Source organism: Pipistrellus kuhlii, unplaced genomic scaffold, assembly GCF_014108245.1.
Source record: "Pipistrellus kuhlii isolate mPipKuh1 unplaced genomic scaffold, mPipKuh1.p scaffold_m20_p_3, whole genome shotgun sequence".
Lineage (NCBI taxonomy): Eukaryota > Metazoa > Chordata > Mammalia > Chiroptera > Vespertilionidae > Pipistrellus > Pipistrellus kuhlii.
This window is the reverse complement of record NW_023425529.1, coordinates 142,728,585-142,751,822: the sequence shown is the minus strand read 5'-3', so window position 1 is coordinate 142,751,822 and position 23,238 is coordinate 142,728,585.

Below are 23,238 nucleotides of genomic sequence, written 5' to 3'. Positions count from 1 at the left end.
CATTAATAAGTACTCTATCCTCACGACCTTATCACCTACCTAACACTCTACTTCTTGATATTATCACATAGGATATTAGGTTTCAATATATGAATTTGGAGGGTAAAAATTCAATATACAACACAAACCCCATTTTTAGTGATATTTATGTAAGGTAGAATTTTTAAAGTTTAAACATAAATTTTTAAAAAAATATATTGAGTTCAGAGAGAAAGGAAAAGGGAGAGAGAGATAGAAATATCAACGATTAGAGAGAATCATTGATCAAATGCCTCCTATATGCCCCTTACTGGAGATCAAGCCCATAACCTGGTCATGTGCCCTTGACCAGAATCAATCCCGGACCCTTCAGTCCATAGGCTGGCGCTCTATTCACTGAGCCAAACCAGCTAGGGCTAAACATAAATATTTATTTAATAGAGGTAATTGCAAAGTCACATTCACATGTAAGAAATCATACAGAGAATCACACCAAGACACATCATAATTAAAATGCCAAGGGCAAAAGACAAAGAGAAAATCTTACAAGCAGCAAGAGAAAAACAGCTAGTTACCTACAAGGGAGTACCCATACAACTGTCAGCTGATTTCTCAACAGAAACTATGCAGGCCAGAAAGGAGTGGCAAGAAATATTCAAAATGATGAACAACAAGAACCCAAAACCAAGATTACTCTACCCTGCAAAGCTATCATTCAGAATTGAAGGTCAGATAAAGAGCTTCACAGACAAGAAAAACTTAAAGGAGTTCATCAACACCAAACCAGGATTACATGAAATGTTGAAGGGTATTCTTTAAGAAGAGGAGGAAGAAGAAAAAGGTAAAGGTAAAAAATATAAATAACAAAAAGACATCAAATACATACCTACCAACAAGTGAATCTAAAAATCAAGTGAATAAAAAATCTGAAGAACAGAATGGACTGGTGAATATAATAAAATCAGGGACATAGAAAGGGATTGGACTAACAATTCCCAGGGGGCAGGGGTCTGAGGGGTGCGGGAAGATTGGACAAAAATCTTACACTTATGGATGAAGACAGTGGCGGGGGTAAGGGCATGGGGTGGGGTTGGGAATCAAGTGGAGGGGAGCTATGGGGGGGGGGGGGGAAGAGGAACTCCTGTAATAATCTGAACAATAAAGATTTATTTTTTTTAAAAAAGAAATCATACAGAGAGATCACATATAGTATGTAAGTTTTTTTTTTTTTTTTTTAAATACTAATAATTCTCTGAGGTTATGTTGTTAAAATCAGTGGTTCATTTTTTTTTATTGGTGAGTATTTCATGGTATGTTTGTATGTATATATGTGTGTGTGTATCAAAGTTTGTTTAACCACTCACGCCTTGAAGGGACATTTGGTCTATTTAGGGCTATTATAAATAACACTGAACAAACCCAGAGACAGAGAAGCAGCGATCAGACTGTCAAACAAACCTCAGAGGGCAATGAAAGAGAAACACCACATGACCCCACTCATTTGTGGATAATAAAGATCATTACAAACTGATGAACCAAAAGATAGATATAGAGACAGTAAAGCAACAAGCAGATTGTCAAATTACAGCGGGGAGGGGAGGAGGATCTGGGGGAGATAATAGATCAACAGAAGGACTTGTATACATGCATATAAGTACAACCAATGGACATAAAACTCTGGGGAGGGAGGGGATGTGTGGGAGGGAGGGAGGGGGGCAAAAAAATCAATAAAATATGTAAAAAAAAATAAATAAATTAAAAAAAATAAATACTTGTAAATCTTAAAAAAAAACAAAAAACCTCAGAGGGAAGGTAGGGGAGGGTGTGGGTAATGGGGAGAAATCAACCAAAGGACCTGTGTGCATGCATATGGGCCTAGCCAGTGGTCATGGACAACAGGAGGTGGGGGCATACATGGGGAGGGGTTTGGGATGGGAATTGGGGAATGAGGACAATTATATGATACCATAATCAATAAAGAAATTAAACACACACACACACAAAAACAAAAAAATAACACTAGTATGAGCATTAGAATATGTTTTTGTATAACCATACAGTGTTCTGGGATAAATGACAAAAAGTGTAATTGCTGGGTTGTTCAGAACTTGCAAGGAATTTGTGTTGAAATACTTCTCCCTAAACTTTCAAAAATTGCCATAACATAGTATTTTCTTGATTAGCAAAACCACTGGAGCTTCAGATTATTAATGCCTTTGGATTTGATATGTTAACTGAGATAACGTAAAGGTGAACTCACAGAAAGCATATCTTTTATCCTAAACGAGGTTTTATTAATAGTTCAAGGGATGCAGACAATCACAAGCCACCAGTTAACAAATGTGGCATCTGCGAGCAGCATTGTAACTTTTCAAATCCTTTCTTCCTGCATTAGGGCAGGCTCTTATTCAATTCAAATTTAGCATACAAGTTCCCAAGGATGCATCAGGGCATCACCTGTACAAGCGGACTAGTTTCAGATATACAATATCTTCACTAATACGCTGATAACTGCAGGCTGTCAGTGATGTATTCTAGCAGTCTATGCCTTATAAATCCATACTTCTGGGATCTATAAAGCATTAGGATAGACAAGGCATATAAAATATTTAGTAGATAAAAAGTCTCCATTGCGTTTCCACTAGTATATACCTTCAGGAGATCAAATAAGCTTGTTCACTAGAAGGTTTGACCACATTATTGCTTTATATTTCTCCATGAGCCTTACTAGGGGAGGGAAAATGTATTGCAGGCCAGCTACTAACCCATCCTTTCTGGTTCACATTCTTTATTTTGAAATATACTAAAAGTTTTATGTTATATTTTGGGTAAGATAGAAATACATCAATATGTATATAAAAGACTAAGTGACCGGCCTACCAGCCAGTAGCTATATTGTACAATGACCACCAGGGGACAGATGCTCAACATACAGGCATGGAAACATGGAACAGACTGATGAATCTTAGAGGGAAGGGGGAGAGGGAGGGCAGGAATAGATTAACCAAAGATCTTATACGCATACTAGAGGCCTGTGTATATGCTTACACAGATTCATGCACGGGTGGAATCCCTCAGCCTCGTCTGTGGGAATCCGGCCAAAATCGGCTTTCTGACCTCTCCTAAGAGGTCCTGGATTGTGAGAGGGTGCCGGCTAGGCTGAGGGACCCCATTGGTGCACAAATTCGTGCACTGGGCCTCGGTACCATATGTAATTCTATACATTTTGTGTGTACTGGGAAAAATAAAAATGATATCCTGCCCATAACATCTTTGTCTACTGTTGTTTTTTTCTCTAGCAGGATTTGCCCAGACTTTTTCAGAGAGAAAAATAGTGATAATTCTCACTCCTAAATGTGTTTTCAACCTTTCCTCCCATCTCTAAAACTCACTTGCAATCTTGACCTACGTAATAATATAAATGTCACCTTTTGTTGTATCGATTTCTTTCTTTTTGGTCTTTGGTAATGTTTTGTGATGCCTGTAAGTAGGAATTTTATGTCATAAGCTATTAGAACTTTTCTTAGGAAACTTATGTTATAGAATAGTTTCAATTAGTATTTGATATGTACTTTAAAAAACATAAATATTTTGGTGACATGGCAAAAGGACAAAATGTATGAAAAGTAGTATTTATATATTTATTTTTAAATATATTTTTATTGTTAAAAATATTACAAATGTCCCCCCCCCCCTTTTTTTTTAATCCCATTGACCCCTTCTACCCCACACCTACCTCTCTCAGGCCTTCACCACACTATTGTCTGTGTCCATGGTCTATGCATATATGCATATTAGTTCCCAGATTAATCACTTTCCACTCATGCCTTCCCTCTGAGATTCCACAGTCTTTTCCATGCCTCTATATTTCAAGATCTATTTTGTTCATCAGTTTATTTTGTTCATTAGGTCCCACATATGAGTGAGATCATGTGATACTTATTTTTCTCTGACTGGCTTATTTCACTTAGCATAATGCTTTCCAGGTCTCTCCATGTTGTCTCAAAGGGTAAGAGTTTTTTTTTTTCACAGTTGTATAATATTCCATGGTGTAAATATACCAGAGATTTTTTTTTTTTATCTACTCATCTACTAATGGGCACTTGGGTTGATTCCAGATCTTAGCTATTGTAAATAATGCTACTGTGAACAACGATGTGCATATATTCTTTCTGATTGGTATTCTTGGTTTCTTAGAGTCCAGAAATCGATCCAAACCATTGCACTCAATTAATATTTGAAAAGGAGGCAAGAGCATACAATGGAGTCAAGATAGTCTCTGTAATAAATGGTGCTGGGAAAATTGGACAAGGTACATGCAAAAGAAATAAAACTAGACCATCAACTTACAAAATACACAAGAATAAATTCAAAATGGATAAAAGACTTAAATATAAATTGTGAAATCACAAAATCTTAGAAGAAACCATAAGCACCAAAATCTCAGACATATCTCATAGCAATATGTTTACAGATACATCTCCTGACCTAGGGCAAAGGAAACTAAGGAGAAAATAAACAAATGAGACCACATTAAAATAAAAAGCTTCTGCACAGCAAAAGAAACCATCAACAAATGAAAAGTAGTAAACAGTTAAGCAAAGTGTGAATAAACAAATGAAGTAAAAAAAAGTTATTTGCTTTAACACTGAGTATAGGAAAAACAAACCAAACAACAACAAATATATATATTTTTAAAGGCCACCGAAAAGCAGGAAGTTCAGAGAGTCATTGTGCCTTCACATAGACAGATTCATATATCAAGTTGAATCCCATATTAAGTGAATGTATTTCTTTACATAAAAGTAATATAACACAAATGTTGTCATGATGGAAATAACAGTATCCTAGCTTAGAATAAAAAGAACAGATTTGAAAGATAGACTCACTCAGCATTAAATAATATATGACTATTTTTCTATTTCATTGGTTATCTACATTTAAAATTATACATTTAAGTAAATTTATTAAAGAGAAATAAAAATATATTTCATTCAAATCATATATAAAAGTTAACTTTGACAGTATCAGCAAATTATAAAGGGAAAAAAAAAAAGACAACAGAGAGGGAAATAGCCAGTCATATGAAATTTACAATATATATGAAAAATTAAAAACATAATTTTCTCATAAACACGAGCGTGTTTTTTAATCTTTTATGTTTTATTGTATATTTACTCCATAGATTAAAAAAACAATTGAATGTAACGTTTAACATTTGAGAATATTTTGTATTTTTATATAGTAAAACAATTTGCATCTTGATTTTAAAAACAAATAGATCCACAATCCTCGTAACATTTTTATTATATTTTTATAAGCAAGAAGGTCATTATGTCTAACTGGGAAAGAACAGACCACACTTAAACCCCTGAACTTGGTTTCTTTGTGAGCATGAGGAACAAATAAGAAGAGAACTTTCTTATTTTCAATCTCTGAGACCTCCCACAGAGGCAATTCCCCCACAATTCCCATTGTGAGAAGTCAGAGGTGTGGACCTATAGAAACAAGAAATTCCAAGATATGAAGAGAAACAGTGTGTGACTATATTACCTTTAATATACCTACCTATATACCTAAAGATATATACTTATATCTTTAATATATCTGATTTTATAGAGTTCTATGACTGCCTTTAATAATATTGTAGCTAGCAGCAGACTATGCCAACTCTGAAAGATTCCCTAAGGAGCTATGATTCTGAAATCATGTTACACTACCCTGTCCCTCCACCCTCTCCCAAGTAAGCAGATCAACTTACTGTTCTTTAAACTCCCCTTTGTTCTCCCTCTTCAAGACCTCATTCAAAACTTTAAAGCTGAGAAATCATTGCTTTTAAAAGTCTTATTGAGTCAGCAATTCCTGTACTGAGTGTCTATCAGAAAAACTTGAAAACATTTATTTGCAAAGATAAATTCCCTCCTTTGTTCATTGCAGCATTATTTATTTATTTATTTATTTATTTATTTATTTATTTTTAAAATTTCTTTATTGATTAAGGTATTACATATTTGTCCTCAACTCCCCATTCCAATCCCCCCCTCACTTATGCCCCTACCTCCCTATTGTCCTTGACTAGGCTCATATGTATGCACACAAGTCCTTTGGTAACGGCCAAGACATGAGAACAACCACATTTATCTTTGACAGATGATTGGATAAAAATGATGTACTATATATATACTATGGAATACTACCCAGTCACAAGAAAAGATGAAATACTGCAATTTGCAACAACATGGATGGCCTTGAGAATATTTTGCTAAGTGAAATAAGTCAGAAAAAGCTAAGAACCATATTTTACTCATATGTGAGATAAAAAACTGAAACTCATAGACACAGAGGTTACCAGAGGGAAGGGGGGTGGGGATAGTAAAGGGGATAAATGTACGGTGACCAAAGATGGTTTGACATTGGGGAGTGGACACACAATGCAATATATGGATCATGCATCATAGAAAACTGTATCATCTTATTAACCAATATCACTACAATAAATTTAATTTAAAAATAAATTAAAAAATAAGAGTTTTATTGACATTTGAGACATAATTAAAACTAATTTTCTAAAATATGTTTTCTTAGCTAAACTAAATATTTTTCATCTTTTTAAAGAATTAGGTTTCCATATTTTATGTAGCTTTTACCATGCTTATTGATCTTCACACTTTCTGATGATGCTTTGAGCTTCTAATGAGCAAGGATTTATTTTAAATTAAATGTATTGTGGTGACATTGGTTAATAAGTTTATGTACAATAGGTTTCAAGTGTACATTTTATGATACACCATCTATATATTGCATCGTGTGTCCACTGCCCAAAGTCAAATCTTCCATCACCATATATTTGATCCCCTTTTCCCTTAAAAAAAAAAAAAGAAAAAAAAATATATATACACACACACACACACACACACATATATATATATATATATATATATATATATATATATATATATATATATATATATTATTGATTTTTTTTACAGAGAGGAAATGAGAGGAACAGAGAGCTAGAAACATCGATGAGAGAGAGTCATCGATCAGCTGCCTCTTGCACACCCCCTACTGGGGATGTGCCCGCAACCAATGTACATGCCCTTGACCGGAATCAAACCTGGGTCCTTTCAGTCCACAGACCGTCCGTCGCTCTACCACTGAGCCAAACCGGTTTCGGCCCCTTTCCCTTTACTATACCTCCGACCCCGTTTCCCTCTGATAACTATCATATTGTGGTCTGTGTCTATGAGTTTTTGTTTATTTTTTTTTTGCTCATTTGTTGCTTTCAATTTTATGTCTTACACATGAGTGAAATCATATGGATCCTAATTTTGTCTGACTTATTTTGTTTAGTATGATATTCTCAAGATCCATTCATGTTGTCACAAGTGGAAGTATTTCGTTTTTTCTTATGGCTGAGTAGCATTCATTGTATGTATGTATCTGGTCTCTTTATTCAATTATCTCATGAAGGTCACTCTGGTTGTTTCCACATCTTGCCACTGTGAGTAAAAATGCTGCAATGGACTTAGGATGCATATATTTTTTTAAATAAATGTTTTCAAAATTCTGGGGTAAATAACCAGGAGGGTTTGCTAGGTCGTATGGTAACCATAATCTGAATTTTTTGAGGAGCCTCTGTATCGTTTTCCATAGTGGCTGTGCCAGTTAACATTCCCACCAGCAGAATGAGGGTTCCTTGTTCGCTACAACCTCTCTTAACATGTTATTACTTGTCTTGTTGATAAATAGCCATTCCAACAGAAGTGAGGTGGAATCTCATTGTAGTGCTTTCTTTTTATTTATTTATTTATTTATTTATTTAATTTTTATTTTTTTATTTTTTATTTTTTTAAATAAATCTTTATTGTTCATATTATTACAAAAGTTCCTCATTTTTCCCCCTCCACCAGGTTCCCACCCCACCCTCTGCCCTTTCCCCACCCCCCATTGTCCTCATCCATAGGTGCAAAGTTTATGTTCAGTCTCTTCCTATACCCCCCTCTCCCCCTTTCCCCAAGAATCGTCAGTCCACTCCCCTTCTATACCTCTGATTCTATTATATTCACCAGTTAACATTGTTCATAAGATTTTTTTTAAATTCCCTTTGTGTTGATAGTTACATATTTGTTGTTCATAGTTTTTATCTTTATTTACTTTCTCTTCTAAAAGAACCCCCTTCAGCAATTCATATAATTCTGGTTTGGCTGTGATGAACTCCTTTAGCTTTTTTTTTTATTAGTGAAGCTCTTTATCTGGCCTTCGATTCTGAGTGATAGTTTTGCTGGGTAGATTATTTTTGGCTGTAGGTTCTTGCTATTCATTAACTTGAATATTTCTTGCCAATCTCGTCTGGCCTGCATGGTTTCTGTTGAGAAATCAGCTGACAATCGTATGGGTGCTCCTTTATAGGTAACTACCTGCTTTGCTCTTGCTGCTTTTAATATTCTCTCTTTGTCTTTTGCTCTTGGAATTTTAATTATGATGTGTCTTGGTATGGTCTTCTTTGGATTCTTTTTGTTTGGAGTTCTGTGTGCTTCCTGGACTTGTAAGTCTAATTCTTTCACCAGGTGGGGGAAGTTTTCTGTCACTATTTCTTTCAGTATGTTTTCGATATCTTGCTCTCTCTCATCTTCTGGGACCCCCATAATTCTGATGTTGGTTCGCTTGAAGTTATCCCAGAGGTTTCTTAAGTCATCTTCAACTTTCTGGATTCTCTTGACTTCTTGCTTCTGTGGAGGAGTGTCTTCTGGCTCTTTATGTTCCAAATCTTTGACTTGATTCTTGTGATCTTCCATTTTGTTTTTAGGACTCTGTATAATATTTTTTATTTCAGACAATGTATTCTTTATTTCTTGTTGATCCCTTATTAGTTCTTGTTGATCCCTTATTAGTTCTTGTTGATCCCTTTTCATCTTCTCATAGGTCTTATCGACCTTTTCTAGGAAATTCTTAATAAACCTTATAAGCGTGGTTTTGAACTCTATATCCAGTCTCTTCTTTTCCTCCATTTCTTTTGTTTGTGATATAATTCCTTGTCTTGGCATTTTCACAGTTTCCCTGAGTTGGTAGGGTGGCTTTGTGTGCTAAGGTGTCCTATATGGTTCAGTGAGTCAGCCTCCCAGTTACCTGCGGTGGACAGTCTTGTTGTAGCCCTTTATGGGCTGTGTGTGCAGTCTTGTTGTTAAGCCTGCTTGTTGTTGGTATCACTGGGAAGCGTTGATCTCCAAGCCAATTGGCTATGAGGATCAGAAGTGTCTCAGCTAGGAGGGTTTCTGTATTCTGCTTGGATGGGCGGAGTCTTGGGGTGGCACAGACAAGCTTTGTTGAATCCCGCACAATTGGTTGTAGGTGTGCACACCTCTTTGGTATAGGCGCAGACAAGCTTTAGATTCCTGTCTGCCCCTCCCTAAGAGAGTCCTATTGGCAGCGAACAAGGAAGCTAGCCACTGGAAGGGCCTCTATGCTCTGCTTGAATGGGTCTTGGGTGGTGCAGACAAGCTTTATTCAGCCCCTCCCTAAGAGGGTCTGGTTTCTGAGTCCCACAGTAATGGTCGCTGGCTTCACACACCTCCTAGAGATCTCTGCCCACTGCCTGACAGACTGGCCTCTCCCTGTCTGGGGCCGTCTGTCAGCGCAATAGGGTGGTTTTGTTTTCCTCCCGAACAAGAAAGCCAGCCACGCATTAGCTGTCCGCCCTCTCGGCGCGCAGGGAGTAAGCCGGTAGCGAACTCGGCCCGCCTTCTCTGTGCTCTGTAAGCCAGCGGGCAGCGAACTCTGCCGCCGCTTCTTCGCGCGCAGTTTTCTGTACCTTCGCAGTTCCTGAGGTTCAGCGCGCCTTCTCTCTCCTTCCCAGATGGTAGAGCCTCCCTTCAGCCAGCCGTCCGGTGCTTCAGGGTGATGTTTCCCCCGTTTTTCAGTTCTAAATTCAAACTTGTTGTGGTAGGCTGCATTCGGGTGTCTGCCCTATGCCGCCATCTTGGTTGTCTTGTAGTGCTTTCTTTTTAAATATTGATTTTAGAAAGGAGAGAAAGAGAGAAAAAGAAAGTAAGAGAGAGAGAGAGAGAGAGAGAGAGAGAGAGAGAGAGAGAGAGAGAGAGAGATCAATTTGTTGTTTCACTTATTTATGCATTCATTTGTTGATTCTTGTATGTGCCTGGACCAGGGGCATTGAAACTGCAATTTTGGCATATCAGTACACTTTTTTTTTTTTTTTAAAATCCAACTGAGCTACCCAGCTCATTTTAGTTTTGATTTGCATTTCTCTAACAGCTAGTGAAGTTAAGCATATTTTCATATATCTGGTGGCCATTTGCAGGGAGAAGTGTCTGTTCAAGTACTCTGTCCACTTTTTAATTGTATTTTTTGTTTGTTGAGTGTTGAGTTGTATGAGTTATTTATATATTTTGGATATTAACCCCTTGTCAGAACTGTTGTCTGCAAATATCATTTCCCATTGGTTCATTGCCTTTTAGTTTTGTTGGTGATTTCTTTTGCTGTGCAGAGGCCTTTTAGTTTGATATAGTCCAATTCATTTATTTTTTGCCTCCATTTCCCTTGCCTTTGGGGCCAAATTCAAGAAATCCTCTCTAAGATCAATGTCCATAAGTGTAGTACCTATGTGTTTTCCTAAGCAATGTATCATACCAAGTCTTATATGCAGGTAGTTGACCCATTTTGAGTTACTTTTTGTATATGGGAACAAGCAATATTTCAGTTTCATTTGATCCATCTTGGTATCCTCACAGTACCTACCAAATATAGCACTTTCCTCACAGGACATGCTCAACATATGCTTGATTAATGGAACTGCAAAATATCTAGGTTGTTACTTTCAAGTACATCCAAAATGCCAAACATTCATATGTGTAATATCAGGTTTCTTCACTTAACAAAAGGATCCTTTTAAAAGTATCGAGTTAAAATTTTCTTAAGTACTATTATAAAATGTTCATTGTTAATTATTATTCACTGATCCCTGCAACCATCTCATGAAAGATGAAAATAAAAAGATGCCAATTTGTTCAAGGAAATTTAGGAAGTAAATCTTTGTTTTATTAGTTTATTATTTTGGTGTCTAAAATTCTCTTTCCAGACAACCTAACTTAGGCATCTTGGGATAAATATTCTTTTGTAAACATTTATTTCATTAGGAAAATGCAATCATTTTTTTTTCTAAATTTCAATAGCTAATATAATAAAATTTTAAACCAAAGTATGAGATTTGGTATTTGCTTAAATACTTTTAGAAAGTATATCTTCCCACTGCACTATATCATTAAGTATAAATTATAATAGTTATTCTAGAGTTGAGTTTCTATTCACTCTTTGATTATGTGTGTGATTTATTCTAAAAATATTGATATTTCAGGTCAGATATTAATGGAGAAAAATATGATGACTTGCTATAGTCACATTATGTTTCTTAACATATAGTTTTTAAATTATACTTTATTAAAACATTCAAGAAAACATATTGTTTTAAATGATTAATATAGGTACACTTTTTCCTGGGAAAGAGGTTGTTTTAATGATAGAATTAAATATAAATTATCTCATAAGATTTGAAAAACAAGTATAATTTGTGTAGGCATGATATAGCTTACATTTTAAGAAAGCTTATTTTGATGATAGGTAGAGAGCTTAAAAATATTAACTGAAGAAATAATTGAATGTTCTTGAAGCCACTTTACATTTACATATTTGTCATCACTGAAATAGCACACTTGATAGAATAATGTAACTATTAAAATGAAATGGAACCAACATTCTACAAAAATCAGAGTCAGAATTATATAAATTTGAGGTAAGCTATTCAGTATAGCTCTAAGTCATTTTATTTATTTTCGTATCTTCCTGTGATTGTTTACATTTAAGAATGATAAATTAAGCTTACTATATTTGTATGATCCAGGCCAAAAGACTTTTTAAAAATTGATTTTATTTATTTTTTGTTGTTGTTGATCCTCACCTGAGGTTATATTTTCATTGATTTTAGGAAGAGTGGAAGAAAGAGGGAAATACAGAGAAACATCGATATGAGAGAAACACATTGATTGGTTGCCTCCTGCATGATCCTTGACCAGGGTTTGGGTCAGAAAGAAGCCTGCAACCAAGGTACATGTCCTTGACTGGAATTGAACCCAGGACCTTTTGGCCGGGAGACCAACGATCTATCCACTGAGCCAAAATGACTAGGGCAAGGCCAATAGACTTTTAATGAATACAACTATAACCAGAAAATATATTTATTATTTATGAAACATATTCTTGACAGTGATAAAGGAGGGGTAGTATGCTCATAATCAAGGCAGTTTAAATATTGCCAGTACAAAGTAAACAAAAAAAAAATGAATATAGTCCAAATTGATATTAGAAATGATGTGTAATTAAAAATAACATATGGCTTCATTATGTGTCCCAGATTTCTATTTGGTATATTTTTCCTTATTAGATTTTAGGACAGTGTGGGAAAAATAAGTCAGAGTCACTGAAGACAATATTATCTCCTGACCTATCTTAACCTATACATTACCTTAACTAATAAGATAATGTATACATCTTATTTTTTATTTCCTTTTCCATTCTCTCAGTACAGTGATGATTATTCCAAATGGAGTAAGTTCATAAAAAATTTTGTACCATCACTCTAATAGTTGATCTTTCAAATGTATGATTTCAGGTGTTTTTCTTTATCCTTTAGTGAGATTGGAAAATTAGTTTCATTTTTCTCCATTTCCCCCAAATTAATAGTTATACCTAAAAATTATATTCTTAATTTAAAACATTATTTAGATTAACTTAATTGTTTGTCCATTTTTTATTTTTATAAAATGCAAGATAATTTTTAATTTTTATTTATTTATTGTCTAAAATTTTACTTATGTCTCATTTTTCCCTGCTTGACTCTCCCCTTCCTCCCCCAGCCAGCCATTCCCACCCCAGGCAAGCCCCCATCATCCCAGTGTCTGTGTCCATTCGTTATGCTAATATGCATGCATATAAGTCCTTTGGTTGCTCTCTAATCCCCCCTCCCCATGCAAGATAATTTAATATAATATTTTATTAGGTATTAGGGGTTGAGATAGTAGTAAATGATAATCAGATAAACAAAATTTAAAATGAAAATAAAAATGTACATATACTTTTACAAAATATATTTTGTTATATATTTGCAGAAGCTGTCAATTAGTGTTACATCTTTCTTAATGAGAGTATAATTTATTTTTTTATTGTTACCTTTCCTCACTTTTGGCATTCCTCTACCTCAAATATTGTATTAAAGAATTCTTTAGAGATTTTACTTTATATTAATGAAAACTCTGGGGTCACCATTGAATCACATTCACAAAAGGGAGAGTATGGGATATTATTTTTTATCTTTCATTTCCTTACCCTAAGTAGTTTTTTCAATGTGCATTCTTCAATCACTGCTCATTTAAGCTTGTTTTGAACAAATTTGTAAATCTTACATAGTTTATTTTTTTATTTTTTATTTATAATAAATTAAATTACAAAATTCAAATTTAAATTTTAAATTAATAGAACAAAGGATAAAAATTGCATGATCAAATCAATATACAGAAAAAAGCACTCGACAAAATTTAGCATCCTTTCATGATGAAAATGTTCAACAAACTAGGTGTAGAGGAAAGTTGTCTCAACATAATAAAGACCACATATAAAAAGCCCACAGTTAACATCACACTGAACTGTGAAAAGCAGAAAGCTTTTCCTTTAAGATAGAGAACAAAGCAAGGATGTGCAGTTTTGCTGCTATTCAGCATAGTACTAGAAGTTTTTGCCAAAGTAGTTAGTCTAGAAAGAGACATTAAAAAAATCCAAATTGAAAAGAAATAAATAAACTTATCTGTTTACAGGAGATATGATTTTATACATAAAAAATCCTAAATACTTCACCAATAAAACCACACCAACTGTTAGAACTAATAAACAAATTCAGTAATGCTATAGAATATAATATACAAAAATCAGTTGCCTTCTATACTAGCAACTCACCATCCAAAAATAAAATTAAGAAAATAATCTTATTTACAATATCAAAACCAATAAAATCAGTTTAGGACAAGGAGGTAAAAGACTCGTCCGTGGGGAACTATGAAACGATGAATAAAATTAAAGTACACATATTGACGTTCCATATTCATAGATTAGAAAAATTAATATTGTTAACATATTCATACTACCTACCTCAGATGATTAATATTGTAGATTAATGCCATCCCATGAAAATCCAAATGTTATTTTTACAGCAATAGAAAAAAAAATCCTAAAATTCACATGAAACTACAAAAGACTTAGAATGACCAAAAATCTGAAGGGATCACACTTTCTCACTTTATAATATACTAACAGCCCAGGGCACAAAATTCATGCACAGGGTGGGGGGCGGTCCCTCAGTCCCACCTGCACCCTCTCATGATCTGGGACCCCCTTCCTGCCTGATCGCCCCTAACCACTCTGCCTGCCTAACTGATCGCCCCTAATTGCCTCTGCCTGCCTGCCTGATCACCCCTAACCTCTCTGCCTGATTGCCCTTTACCGCCTCTGCCTGACTGCTTGATTGCCCCTAACCCCTCTACCTTCCTGCCTGATTGCCCCTAACCCCTCTGCCTGCCTGCTTGATCGCCCTTATCTGCCTCTGCCTGCCTGCCTGATTGCCCCTAACCACGCTGCCTGCCTGTCTGACCACCCCTAACGCCTCTGTCTCGGCCTTGCCACTGTGGCTTTGTCTGAAAGACGTTCAGTCTATACAGTCAGTTAGCATATTACCCTTTTATTAGTATAGATTAGAAAGCTACAGTAAGTAAGATGGCATGGGACTGGCATAATGACAGACATATAAAACAATAGAGCAGAATAAGGAATCCAAAAATAAACTCAAACATATACAGTATATTCAATTGATCTTTGACCAGGCTTTCAAGAATACACAATGAAGGAAATAAAATCTCTTAAACAAATGGTGTTGAAAAATTAGTTATCCACATACAACTTCATTTGCACCTTATCTGACATCATATATAAAAATAAACTAAAGAAAAAAAATAAACTAAAGATGGATTAAAGATTTAATCCAAAGACTTGAAACTATAAAATTACTAAAAGAAAATAAAGGAAAAGCTTCTTGAAATTCATCTTGAAAATGATTTATTGGATATGACACTAAAAGGATAGGCAAAAAACCTCCCCCAAAATAGACAAATGGAACTACATCAAATTAAAAGCTTCTGCATAGTAAAGAAAATCAACAGAATGAAAGACTACATGAAATGGAAGAGAACACTTGTAAACCGTGTATCTAATAAGGGATTGATTTCCAAAACATAAAACACACAATTCAATAGAAAAAATAATTCCATTAAAAATAGATGAAAGACTCAAATAGACATTTTTCGCAGAGAAAATATTCAAAAGGCCAACAAGTATAGATACTCCTTGACTTTTAACGGGGTTATGTCCCAATAAACTCATTGTAAGTTAAAAATATCGACCCCCAGGAGGGGAACTGCAGAAGGTAACTTTACCAATGATTCTCTCTCATCATTGTTGTTTCTATCGCTCTCTCCCTCTCCCTTCCTCTCTGAAATTAATAAAAATATATAAACTTTAATGAATGTTTTTTATTGGTCATTCACACTGGCAAATATCCATTCCAGAAGTTGGGCTACTCATAGTTGTTAAAGAAATCCAAAGTTTCAATTTAGGAAATCAAATGTAAGGTAAATCTTACAGCATTTTCTATTTATCATATTTATATGAAAAATACAGAAGCAAAACCATGTGAAAGCCAACAAGGCCAAATGAACAGATGCAAAAATATTTTTATTTTCTTCTACTCCCGTCTTTACAGAGAAATGATACATTCCCTGGTCATCATACATAGATGTGTGCTATATTATATTATATAATATAATATAATATAATATAATATAATATTATATTATATTATATTATTTATTATGTATGTATGTATGTATGTATGTTTGTCTTGTAGCTCTCTGTAGGTCATAATCTATTTGATTTACTAAACTTAATTTTTTTCTTTATTTGTATGAGCCCTTCATTTTATCCTAAGACATCTTCATGTCTTCATTCATTGATTCAAAAATATATTCAAGGAGTTTTGTTTAATTAGGGGAATTTAGTGTTGAACATGTAGATGTTAAAAAGAAGAAATATTTTTGCTCTTCTGGAACATCCCATTCTACTCAATCGCCTACGTATATTCTAAGCAAAACTAATAATGTTAGTTTACTGGTTTTCCTTGATTATATATTTGCTGAACTTACAGAGAGAATATATACCCATGCCACATCAATAAAACAAACTGAAGAAACTTAAGTGATTTACAATATGCTGAGTTCTGGCTAAGTATCAATGGAGAAAAGGGGATTTGCAGGTCCTAGCCTACATTCCAATCCTTATATCTCAAATAAACTCTGAGTTGGCTGTAGTAGAACTGAAACAGTTTGACCATTCAGGATTATATTGGGTTGGCAGCTAAGTAATTGCGGATTTTTTAAAGAAAATAAAAGACAATTTTTTTATGGAACTAAATAACTTTATTCTGTAATGTATTGCCCATTTTGATCAATGACCTTTTGCCATCTTTCAGGAAGCATCATAATCCCACCTTCAAAAAACTTCTGGTTTTTATTAGCAAAAAACTGAATCAGGTACGATTTGACATCATCATCATTATTGAAATTTTTACCATTCAAGGAGTTTTGTAAAGATCGAAACAAAAAGTAATCAGATGGTGCAAGGTCAGGACTATATGGTGGATGTGGCAAAACATTCCAACCAAGCTCCATTAATTTTTGCCGAGTGACCAAAGATGTGTGTGGCCTTGCATTGTCATGATGGAATACAACACCTTTTCGATTTGTCAATTCGGGCCGCTTTTCTTCAACTGCATTGTTTAATTTCATTAGTTGTTCAATGTAGACATCAGAATTGATCATTCGGTTGGGTGGTAAGAGTTCGAAGTAGACAATTCCTTTGTAATCCCACCAAACTGATAACAAAACCTTCTTTTGATGAATATCAGCTTTTGATGTTGTTTGAGTTGGTTCACCTGGCCTGCTCCACGATCTTTTCCGCTTGATATTGTTGTAAACAACCCATTTTTCATCGCCAGTTATCAGTCGTTTTAAAAATGGATCATTTTCATTACGTTTCTTTAGCAAATCGCAGCTGCTAATGCGTTGTGTTAACTGTGATTCTTTCAGTTCGTGAGGAACCCATGTATCGAGTTTTTGAACATAGCCAAGTTGTTTTAAGTGATTTTCAATGCATGTATGTGATACATGAAGCTTCTCTGCAATCTCACGTGTTGTACTGTGACAGTCCGAATTGATTATTGCTTTGATTAGGGCGTCATCAACTTCAACTGGACGACCAGAGCATTTTTCATCTTTGAGTGAAAAATCACCAGAACGAAATTTGGCAAACCAATTTTGACACTGCCGTTCTTTTAAGGCTTCATCACCATAAACAGCACATAAGTTTTTATGAGCTTGCGATGCGTTTTTCCCTTTGCGGAAATAAAAAAGCAAAATATGACGAAAATGTTCCTTTTGATTTTCCATTTTTCAACGAACGCTAAACGAAAACTACAAAATAGATCAAAAAACTTTTTTTACTGATTAACACCTGAATAGCCAACTATCAAATAACAAAATGTGTTTTACATTTGTACTACGTCTGTAAACCTAAAAATTCAACTGAAGCCATATATGTGTGAAACCCGCAATTACTTAGCTGCCGACCCAATACAATACATTCCTAGCTTCTACTTCTGAAATGGTGGTAAAAACCCAGTTAACTTCTAATTCTGGGCAAAAAACAAAACAAAACAAAACAAAACAATTATTTAATCGTGATGGAACATGAAGAAAAACAGAGAGTTCTGAGAGGAGTAAAACAATGAGGAAGCTTTGACCATGAATTGAGTACAATATTTTGAGTCTTTAAACTCAGGGTAAGCTGCGGTCATTGTGTGGTGCAGGAAGGCAAAATGTCCAATTGCTAGTCCGACTTTTCTTTCAAATGAAGAACCAGGGGATGAGCATGGACAACCACGACTACTAGAGCCTTGGTCAAGGAGAGAGGGAAAGAAGGGTAACTGAGCTGTAGCTGAGATTCAAATTGGTGCTCACAGATACACACACACACACTGCTTGGGAGCGTAAAAGGCAGGATCGGTAACATTATGTAAGACTGGCTGTATAATGCTGCAGAAAAAGCAACTCTGATATCTCACCTTATTGGATTAACACATTTGTCACTTATTTGTACTACAGGTTCACTGTTAGTCTGCTATATACTTATTGTGCTTTTTTATAATTTGTCTTCTCAGATCCTGAGCTGGACAGAGTCAAGTAAGTACTGATAATGTGCACATTGCAGGGGAACAGAAACCTGCGTTTAGAAGTGCATTGCTAACAATTTCAATTTTGTGCATGTTCTCTTTTGTCCGTCTTTAAATTAAGATGTTCCTCAATATTTTTGCTTGTTCCAGATATTTGCTCTGTAGGGAAGAGTTATTTATTTATTTTTCTAGTTTCTTTTTTTCTAAAAGTAGGCTAAAGTTGAGGAAAAAGAATAATATTATAACCACCGGGGTAGATGAGTGTGGCAATGCTTTTTAAAGAGAAAAGGTGGTGATAAATAAAACGTTGGTGGATTGCTCGAACCAACTGAAACTTCTCACCTAGAAACTTCCCTTTCTGCTCTACATTCTTGGCGATACTGTGTTTCAATATATTTACTTACCTTCCTTAAAACTTAAAAATTATAACAGTTTCTCAAACTGAGTGTTTCATACAATAAAAGTGTTCTGAAATAAACGAATATGGAAGTGAGGAAAGAAAAGTAAAAAAAAAAAGATCTAAAAATATATGCTGTGTTCTTTTGTTCTTCTAGGAAATATTGCATAGCTTCTAGAAATTGACAAAATCTAATGCTATAATCTAGAACAATTTCCAATGATATATATTTTCTAATGTATGAAAATCTATGCCACAATTTTCTTAATAATTTTGTCTTCCTAATAATGTGTACATTTTGAATAAGTGTTATGATGGAAACAGTACGATGTTTTTGAAAATCCTTTTAAAGAGCATGTAAACATGATAAAAACTATCCTGTAATTTTCAGAAAACGGCAATGTTTTAGAGAAACTTAGAGACATCTATTTCTTCAAAGAGAAACTTTTCTTTTAGCTGACTTTTCCCTCTCTTTCCATTGTTGTTGAAGTTTGAAGCCTTTCTACAAAGGTAGGATTGTAAAACACGTAGCTGATTCTATAACTTAACTAGTGCACGCCTGTACCTTCAGTTTTGTTATCCACATTTGCTAACCATCTTGTCATCCTGGAAATGAAAAGGTGCTTTGTTTACCAACTAAATCACAGAAAGAATTAGAGTCTGGTAATGGTAAGGATTCATTTGCCCTCCTCCCCCTTTCCCCATCTCCCCTCCTAAGAAACCAAAGGAACGAACTATAAAGAATGTACATTAATTGTACTAAATTGGCCATAAACAACACAACCATTGGTCTCAAAACATGTATGTCAGCATATTCCCTTTTGCCACTCCAGAATATGACTTCTTTTTGCCTAACCAAAACATGTACCTCGGGGAAAAAAGACTTTCACTTTTCCCCCATTAAGATTTCCAGTTCCCATGAATTTCCTTAAGGCTACACAAGCTCCAACACATGACTTTTGGTAATTCACTGGAGCTATCAGTCTCACCTTTCAAAATGTACCAATTTTAATGTCTTTCATTCCACATCACTGTCTGTTAACCACAATATTCCTGAACATTCACTTTTCCCTAAAACTTTCAAGAAAAAAGAATTCATCCACACTAGAGTCTTCCAAATACTGATATACTTTATTTTTTTTATTATAATTTTAAAACTTTAAAAAAAAATTATTTCAGAGAGGAAGGGAGAGGAAGAGAGATAGAAACATCAGTGATGAGAGAGAATCATTGATCAGCTGCCTCCTGCACACCCCAACTGGGGACTGAGCCCGCAAACTGGGAATGTGCCCTTGACCAGAATAAGACCTAGGACCCTTCAGTCTGCAGTCCAACACTTTCTCCATTGATCCAAACCAGCCAGGGCCTGATATAATTTATATGAGAAATCAATCTTCCCAGGAAACATATCCCAATACTCCTTGTATGACAACTACTTGGAAGACAGAAATTGGACTTGAGAGAGGGGTTTCATTTGGTTATTTATTAGAATACTAGAGGCCTGGTGCACAAAATTCGTGCATGAGGGCGTGTGTCCCTCAGCCCAGCCTGCAACCTCTCCAATTTGGGATCCCTCTCACAATCCAGGACTGCTGGCTCCCAACTGCTCGCTTGCCTGCCTTCCTGATTGCCCCTAACCGCTTCTGCCTGCCAGCCTGATAACCTCCTAACCAATCCCCTGCCATCTCAATTGATGCCTAACTGCTCCCTGCTAGCCTGATTGCCCTTAACTGCACTGTCCTACAGGCCTGGTCACCCCTAACTGCCCTCCCTGGCAGAACTGGTCACCCCTAACTGCCCTCCCCTGTAGGCCTGGGACCCCCCTAACTGCCTTTTCCTGCAGTTCCAGTTGCCCCCAACTTCCCTCCTTTGCCGGCCTGGTCCCTCCCAACTGCCCTCCCCTGCTGGCCATCTTCTGGTGGCTATCTTGTGTCCAATGGGGGCAGGATCTTTGACCACATGAGGGCAGCCATCTTGTGTGTTGGAGTGATGGTCAATTTGCATATTACTCCTTTATTAGAAAGGATTCACAGGAGCAATTTTGTTTAATCCATTTCTATGCTTTTTGAGCCCACACAATAAGTGGGACTTTGTATAATCAGTCATTTAGTGACTTTAAAAATTAATTTTTTAGAACTATATAAATAACTTCATAGCTATTTATGTTCTAACTATGCAGATAGAAAAAAATAGAACAATTATGTTTTAAAATCTACAAAAACTAAAATATTTTCTCTGAGGTTGTGTATCACATTTTAAAGGCACATTTCTCTGATGTCTTAGTCTTTGCTGTGGAATACAGTAAATAAACACGTTGATCATTATCCATCTGACTATGTTTAGCTTTGTGTGTTTTAAAATGCTAATGTATTTCATTAAAGCTGCACCTGTTACCATCACTGAATTTAAGGGTCTCATGTTTCTAGGACACTCTCCTATTTTTAGAACCATATCTGGTACACCAGCTCTGTCAAACATTTTCAATGCTTTAATGATGCAAACTAGATTTCAATAAATAGTCAAGAGTATTCCTCCAAGAAACTCTGTTGTTATTACTGTTGGGGCTCTTCTTGTTTCGTTTTTGAAAGCTTCTAAGAAAGTATTGGGACAGTTATTCTGTTTCTTTATTAGCTAATGTATGATGTAGAAGCTAAAATATTCATAAAGTACACCATGTTTCTCACAAAATTTTAATGGGAATTATATCTCCCATATGCTTTATCTTTCTTATTATACTAAAAGATATTCTCCACTATGCCTAGCAAATGTTCCTGAATAAGATAAGCTCAGAGTTAATATCCTTATAATTAAAGGGAAGGGAATAAAAGCCATTGTGAATACAATTTTAAATTCACTTCATTACATACAAAAATTTTTACTCTGCTAAGTGAGGTTCCAGGGCTACATGATATGACACTTTTCTGTTTTCATACCTGAAATAAGTCTTCAGATACTCTGCCTGTTTCTTTCTTTTGAAAAATAACTCTGCATATTTTCCCCCCTCAACATTTTGTTCCTCCACAACTTGACTATCTGCTATCTTTGAATATTCAATTTTTGAAATGTCTCAAAAAAATTAGGAATATACTTTATCATTTGATGGCTTATAAGTTTAACTTAACATTAAAGTGAAATATAAAGAAAATTGCAATGTTACAATTTGCCGATATCGGAAGGCCCTTGCTTTAGAATCTTGTTTCATAATATGTGAGTGCTGACTCCATTCCTGAAACATAAAGAAACACACAATATGGCATCATATCTGTTCATTCAAAACATATTTATTGAACAATTGTTCTGAGCCATACATGATACAATCCATTAGGGTATCAACAAAGCAGAAAAAAGGCCTCTCAATAAAGAAAATTGTGATAGTTCTAGTAAGGATTTGGTCACCAATGTTTTGTTTTGTTTCTCTCTCCCTGGGACTCTCTCTAACAAATAAAAATTTAATATTTATTATTTACTCAGAACTGGCTACACATAATTTGGATCCCAGTTGTACATGAAAATGAATGTAAGATATAATATCTTCAAGTATTAATTGATTCATTTATTCATTCAGTGCATATGTATCCATCATCATTTCTGTGGAAATATTCTAAGACGGGAAAAGACCATTGGACAAAAGACTCTCTAATCTCACCCCCCGCCCCCCAATTTTTTTTTTAGTCTATAAAAATAGAAATAAGTTAAAAGTAATCATATCATGGGGACAGAATATATTTCAATATTAAATGTAATATCCATGCATTTTTCAACTCCTAGAAATTGTGAAGATAAAGATCCCACAATTTCTTTAATAAAAATATAGTATGACTGCCCAGCTGATGTGGTTCAGTGGTTGAGCATTGACCCATGAACCAGGATGTCACAGTTTGATTCCCAGTTAGGGCACATGCTTGGGTTGTGGGCTCAACCCCAGTACAGAAGACAGTCGATTGGTGATTTTTCTCTCATCATTGATGCTTTTCTCTCTCTCCCTTTCTCTGAAATCAATAAAAAAAAGTACAGTGTGATAAAAATATTTGATGATAACAATAAAAATTAAACAGAATAGCTAACAAAATACCTGTACTTAGTATATGGTTCCTCTGAGAGAATAAAAAGTATTTAGGCTCCCTATAGGCTCTATCCTCCATTTGAGACAATATCTTTAATTTAATCTGATTTGGACCAATATTGGAACAAATGTCTGCCTCTTAGCACCCTGTTACCTTCCTGCTTCTTTCTATGTGAGCATTGCTTTACTGTAAAGCCATAAGTTATTCCTCAAGTTGTTCTTCTGAGACTTAAATTATTAAACAAAAATGGGATATGGAAGCTACATAGGCTCTTATTAATTATATTTTTTTATTAAATGGTTAACAAGAAGAAATTTCTGGTATGTTCTTAAGTAAATTACACTGGGCCAGAGAATGAGAGAAAGAGACAGTAGTAATTATCCAGTTAATAGCTGCAGGCT